General features: G+C 41.5%; 1 pseudogene; it reads right to left on the bottom strand.

The window, feature by feature from the left end:
* Positions 1–366: 366 nt before the first annotated feature.
* Positions 367–4072, bottom strand: LOC123175916 (putative wall-associated receptor kinase-like 11; annotated as a pseudogene).
* Positions 4073–6751: the final 2679 nt, after the last annotated feature.

Raw genomic sequence — 6751 nt, 5'->3', positions numbered from 1 at the left:
CTTAATTATCACTAAGCAAAGCTCAATATCAAGTGAAATAGTTGTATTTGTACCTGGGAGACTGCTGCTGCTTTTCTTTGCTGAGCATCAATATGTCCCTAGCATATTGATGCATACTCCGTGCTGGCATGGATAAACATCTGGCCGCTGGCACTCATCAATATCTGAAAGGGAGAAAACAGAGTTGAAACAGAGGTGTTGTATACATCAAACAGACATAGCTCTCAAATTTACTTGATGCAAATTCATCGCTTGAATGCGAAGTATTTACAGTCTGTATTTTGCGGACCCGTCAACATGTTGTCCTCGCAAACTTCCAAACTTCTGTGCGACAAATTATATGACAGATATAAATAGTAACTGAATTCATTTTATTTACTGTAACATATTTGTCTCTACATCACCCATCAGCATTCCACGAAATAAAAAGCATAGGAAATACACATATATTTACAATCCAGAGTTCGTAAAATACATTCTGCACTATGGCACCAGAACTATTAATAACAAATGTACAACATTTTTTCATGCAACTAAAATCATCTTGGAATTTCCGATGATTCGATGAACTCTTTTTCCAAGCTGTATAATCTAGTTCCTTCGCCACCATTGTTCCCCTTCCATGGGTGGTCTTTTAGAGCACTTTGGCCCACTCGTATTGTCTGAGAATTGTGATCAAACCTTGAGCTATGCACACCTTCAAGTATTGTCTCCACTTGCCTCATTGTAGGTCTTTCTTCCCCTTTTAAGCTTAAGCATGCTTTTGCAAGTCTTGCAACGACCTCAGCATCTTCAACTCCTCCTTCATTAACAATTTGTGTATCTAGAATGTCTGACAGGCGATTGTCGCTCATTAGTGATACAAAATGTGATGCTAGGCTTGTGCCTTCTGATGAATGAGAAGAAAAAACTGGAGTTATCCTTGTCAGTAGTTCTGCTAGGATGACACCAAAGCTGTAAACATCACTCTTCTCCGTGAGTCGGCTAGTGTAGTAGTATTCAGGATCAAGGTAACCATAGGTTCCTTGGATGGCTGTAAGTATTCCAGTCTCATCTATTGCAATCGACCTTGAAGCTCCAAAATCTGATACTTTCGCTATTAAAGTATCAGTAAGTAGTATATTGGCGCATTTGATATCTCTATGATATACTGATATGGAAGCAGCAGAGTGCAGATATGCAATAGCCCTTGCAGTTTCCAGTGCAATCCTTAATCGATCTTTCCATGACAAATGATTATCACTTTGGCCATGGAGATGACACGAGAGAGTTCCATTCGATATGAACTCATAAACTAGTAGAGGAACTTCTGTCTCGAGGCAGCAACCAAAGAGCTTCACCACATTCCTATGGTTTGTCTGTGAAAGTATAACAACCTCATTTAGAAACTGGTCGATTTCCCTCTGCACGACAATATTGGCCTTCTTGATGGCCACGACACGTTGATCAGATAAGATGCCTTTATACACCGTGCCATGCCCACCGCCGCCAAGGATCCGATTACGGTCAAATTTGTTGGTTGCTTGCTCTAGCTCTTCTAAGCTGAAAATCTTCATCTTTTCAGCTATATCTTTGTTCGAAGAGATTAACTGTTGTAGAAGAAGTCCATGGTTTTTCTCAAAGAATTTTTGTATTAACTTCTTGGCTCTTTGTTTCTTGAGTGTTTTTGTGACTTGGGCAACACCTAGGAGTGAAAACAATAGGCCAAAACCAGCACCAACTGCTATTATGGTAATTAGACCTGCAGAAAGCAAACCTAAGAATGATATAAACATTATATGTTGTGTTCACTTCAAGAAATCAAGCTACTGCACAAAATCTGTTTCAGACTACTCAACTATTAAAAGTTTTCTCAGGAATATCTACACGACCACTCATATATTGAAAATACTTTATAGTTGTTCTTTTTCTTTCTTCTTGTTATGCATGTCTGAATGATCTACAACCCTACTGATGATTTGAGTTAGCATTAGAGATAACTAACTGCAAACTAAGATTAAGCAGCTAGGTCCTACCAGGAGCAGTATTCAAATAATTAAGTTTCTAGTAAAACTTATCTGTATTTTAGTTCAGGGACAAAAACTGAACTCACAATAGCAAAGCAACAAAACATGAACTTTTCTATTTGTAATTATCACCAACGAAAGCCTTGTATCAAGTGTGTGTTTTTGTACCTGGTAAAGTGATGATTCTTTTCTTTGCTGAGCATTGGTATGTCCCTGGCATATTGATGCAGGTCCCATTGCAGGGATAAACATCTGGTTGTAGGCACTCATTAATATCTGAAGGGGAAAAACACACTGTTGGAAAGCAGGGGGTTTTATACATCGAATGCAAAAAGCTAAGACAGCACATGCATGTTCTTTCGTAATGTTATAACTACCGCAACTATGTAAGAATGCAGCAGAAAGTACTGGTAACATACCTTGGCACCCATCAGTGATGTAAGGGTTGCCCTCGTATCCTTGAGAACAGTTGCACCGTCTTTTTTCATAATCTCCAAAAACGAAATAGCTATCGCTGTTCAAGCTTAAACATCTAAATTCAGAAGAATTGGGCCCGACAGACAATGGCAACATGTCCTTGTTGCCGATCAAATCCAACCACCACTCCAACACTGCCGGTACACTCTCAACCATGGTTTTCTCATATGAATGGGTGAAGTTGACCATCATCTCATTTTCGTTTCTGCTGAACCAGTCCTGATCAACAATGAACACATACACACCTGTTTATGACGAGAAGTCAGGTGTCAACGCAGCAAGTGGTGTAACTTGGATGCCATAGGATGGCAGCTCCCACACGATAGATGTGCGGCAGCGGCCAATACCCGAGCACGATGTACCAGTGAAGTTCTGGTGGTCGTCCAGGCAAGCAGCGGCACAGGTGCTGGCCTGGCTCACGTCCTGAGTATGGAGCCCGCTCGGATGGCCGAGCTTAGCTACGATGTTGCATCCAATGGCCACAAACCAGTTCCACGCGCTTGATACCGAGAAGGGCCAGGTTACTGCAGGGCCGGACCATGAACCGTTGAACTCAGAGAAGCTTGATCGCAAAACCTTGCTCCGGATCCGCACCGTGCCATCAGTCAAGGAGATGCCAAGCACTTCCACTCCATCACCCAAGAACAGCCTTGGTGGGTACTGCATCTCGTCACAGGTGAGACCAAAGCCCTCGTGGAAGCAGCCTTTGCTGATGCCGAAAGGGTACGGCACGATAATGTGGCCGCAGCTTTCGGGGCAGCCGGGCAAGGCTATTGGCCCTGCTGCCAGTGCCACCACCAGGAGCTGAAACACGAGTGCTCCAATGGTGCCAATCGACGCTCGACGGGAAGAAGGGATCGAAATCGTCATCTTGAGCTTACTAGTTGAAAACAGCTATTCTTGTATCTGTTCGAACTCTGAAGCTAACAACGAACATAGGTTCTTAACTACCAGCTGGCTGGTACCCCTTGTCGGTTGATTTCAAAGTCCAATGAGGCAGCTAGTCATGACCCTATTTCAAAGTCCAACGAGGCAACCGAACTGACTAAAGCATGACGGACTGGTTGATATATACTTCCAAGAAAGTTTCAATCAGGATAGGTTCTGTGCAGCGAGACGTCGGCTTGTCGACTATCGCTTGTATGCCATCTTCTCTTCCTTAATGTATAAGGCACGCAACTCTCTTGCGTGTTCTTGAAAAAAAAGGATAGGTTCTGTGTAGGTAAGAGGAAATTTCAAAGCATAACTAGTCATGGCCCTATTTAAGACACGTGTATCTGTCAAGTTCCAATTCGCTGAGATGGTTGAACTGATTTTTTTTTCCTTTTCAGTTTTGAGATAGCTGAGCACATTTAGCACGTGGTGACTGAACTTTCTAATGTGACATTCTTGTGTTGCAAGAGAACCTGATGCTGAAATTTCTCTTTTAAGAGTTGAGACTATTTTATACGGAGTACATTACTAATCCGCATGGAGCATTTCATCGAACAGATCGCCTGCAAGCCGAAATGAACTAAGAACGGCGACCTGCTCGCCGTTGATTCCGATCCCCATGGAGCAGCAGCCACTTCGGGAAGAATTTAGAAGAGGTGGACTGACCTGCGAGTACACGACCCCTCTGCATAGTTGCGTCGCCGGCCGCCTGCCACTCTGCCAGGCGTCCGCGTGCCCGCACCCCTTCTATCTTGACGACGAGTGGGGATATCCTCGGTATTTCCTATTTGACGCATTTGGCGGAGGTTCGCAGAGGCGAGAGACGCGGAGAGCTCAGTGGGCCGGCGCCCATTTAGAGGTTAGCGTGGCTATTGAGAACCTTCTAGAAGGTTCCCCGAACTGGTTTTTCTTGTTCCTGTTGTTTTTCGAATCTGGTTTTTTTGCGGGGAGTTTCGAGGCTGGTTTTCTTTCATGATTTTTCTGTTTCGGTTTTTCCTTTCTGTTTCTTGTTTTCTTGTTATTTTTTATGTTTCTTTCTTCTTTTATTTTCCTTTTTTGAAAAATTAGCAAATTTATAAAATGTCCAAAATTCAAAATTGTTCCCCAATTTGAAAATATTTTCGGGACTTTCAAAAAAACGATCGTGTTTTCAAAAAAAATGTTCACAAATTCTAGAAAATGTTTGTGTTTTAAAAAATGTTCCAAAAATTTAAAAAATATTGCGTATTCAAAATGTTCCTAAAGTTAAAAAATGTCATATTTTCAAAAAAAAGTTCGGAAATTTCATAACAAATTCACTTTTTTCAAGATAATGTGCACAATTTGGAAAATGTTCGCACTTTCAGAACAATTATTGCACTCTCAAAACAATGTTCGGCTTTTCTGAAAAATGTTTATGCAATCAAAACAATGTTTGCTATTTTCAAAAATGTTCACATAATTCAAAAAATGTTCAAATTGTTTTAAAAAATCCATGTTTTAAAAATTGTTCCCAAATTTTAAGAAATGTTTGTGTATTCAAAAAATTTGTAAAGTTGAAAAATGTCACATTTTCAAAAGATATTTGTAAATTTCATAACAAATTCACGTTTTTCAACATAATGTTCACAATTTGGAAAATGTTAGTATTTTTGAAAAATGTTTGTGCTTTCAAAACAATGTTCGTCTTTGTGAAAAATATTCGTGCTTTCAAAATAATGTTCATCTTTTCTGAAAAATGTTCGTGCAAACAAAAAAAGTTTGCAATTTTAAAAAATGATCGCACAATACACAAAATATTCATTTTTTTCAAAAATGTTTGTGTCTTCAGAAAAACATTATGCTTTTGAAACATTTCATATATACTATTTCGAAGTTTCCGTGCTTTCAAAAACAACTCGAAATTTGAAGTGTTCGGTTTTAAAAAAATGCAATGGCTACAGTACTCATACAGTGTCGTTTTGCTTGCGTACAGTATGTCCATACGAATAGCTAGTTGTTAAATAGCTGCGCTGCGTATATTCTACACAAAGTTTGTGTTGTGTATTGGTAAACGTAGAGCTCGCTCACGCTGGAGGTCTCGTGTTCGATTCCGTGCAACCGCTTGCATTTTTGCTTTTGTTTTTTTCGATTCTGCGATACAGTGCACTCTGGGCCCGCCCATTTCAGACCCTCCCGTGCGTTTGCTCGACATTCTGCCGCATAACGCGACACATAGGAGCTCCCGATATCCTCTCTTTTTTTAGAAGAACGAGTGGGGATATCAAGCGATGACCTGGGCCAGCCTGTTTTTTTTTTTGCATAAATCTAATATAAGAAATTCAATACTAGAAGCAAATATAGCACACGTTGTAAGCTTGGGCATGCAAGTTCACTAGGTAATTAGCACTCTTTATAATAACTACTAGCACTTCAAAAAAAAATTCCAGTTAACAAACCAATATCAAAGTACCATAGGCGTCTTAACTAAGTAGCCAAGAGTTCATCGGCTTGGAGATATTTGGCTGGACTTTATTTCTCAATAAGATCTAAAACAACCATCATCAGAAAGTTGTTGTTCCTGTTGTTCCTTATCGTGATGATCAATGTTGGGCCAACCGTTAGTCGTCATCTCTTTCCCTTCAGGAATTCCCGTCAGCCGATCTCATAAAATGATATGCGGCCGTCTGTGTCCGTCTTGTATCGAACGCTGGTGACAGGACCTGCTGCTCCAAGGCGTACTCCAGCCATGCCAGCACCAGGGATGTCCTCGGCAAAATCATCTTCATAGGTAATTTCTATGATCCCCATGATTAAAAGTAAAATAGAGCACACAATGTTAGACATCTTGTCATATAGTGTTCTGAACAAAAAAAAAGAAAAAAGATACAAAACATATCATGTTGTGTTTCACGATGTCTGGATGGTGGGCGACACCATCAGGACTCCACGGCCCTGGCCGCGACCTCCACCAAGTCCGCGACAAGCACGCGCACCTCAATGGACGCCCTCGGCGGCCTTTCCACTTTCTGAGTTTTTCCTCCTTTGCAGCCTTCGCTTTAACAATGTGATATTTCCACGTCGCCATGTTGATCTTCCGGGCGAGGGTGATGCTTGGATCCTCCTGCACCTACACCACCTCCAACTATGGCATGCTATTGTTCGGTTCCACGCGTCAGCAGCGAGAAGGAAGAAGAGAATGGGAGAAAAGGGCGGGAATTGGATGGAGAGTGGCGGGATGGAAGAAGAGTGTGGATTTTGTCGTGGAAACAGGGCGGGCAACTACAAAAGCGCGGACTTCGCCTTTCTTTTGGATGGGCCTTTTGGTTTCGGACGTATGCATGCGGTGAGGATCGGCGTTTGAAATGCCCTAAGAG

Source organism: Triticum aestivum, unplaced genomic scaffold (genome assembly GCF_018294505.1).
Source record: "Triticum aestivum cultivar Chinese Spring unplaced genomic scaffold, IWGSC CS RefSeq v2.1 scaffold82279, whole genome shotgun sequence".
NCBI lineage: Eukaryota > Viridiplantae > Streptophyta > Magnoliopsida > Poales > Poaceae > Triticum > Triticum aestivum.
Note: the sequence above shows the minus strand (reverse complement) of the source record. Positions and strands in the feature narration are given on the sequence as shown.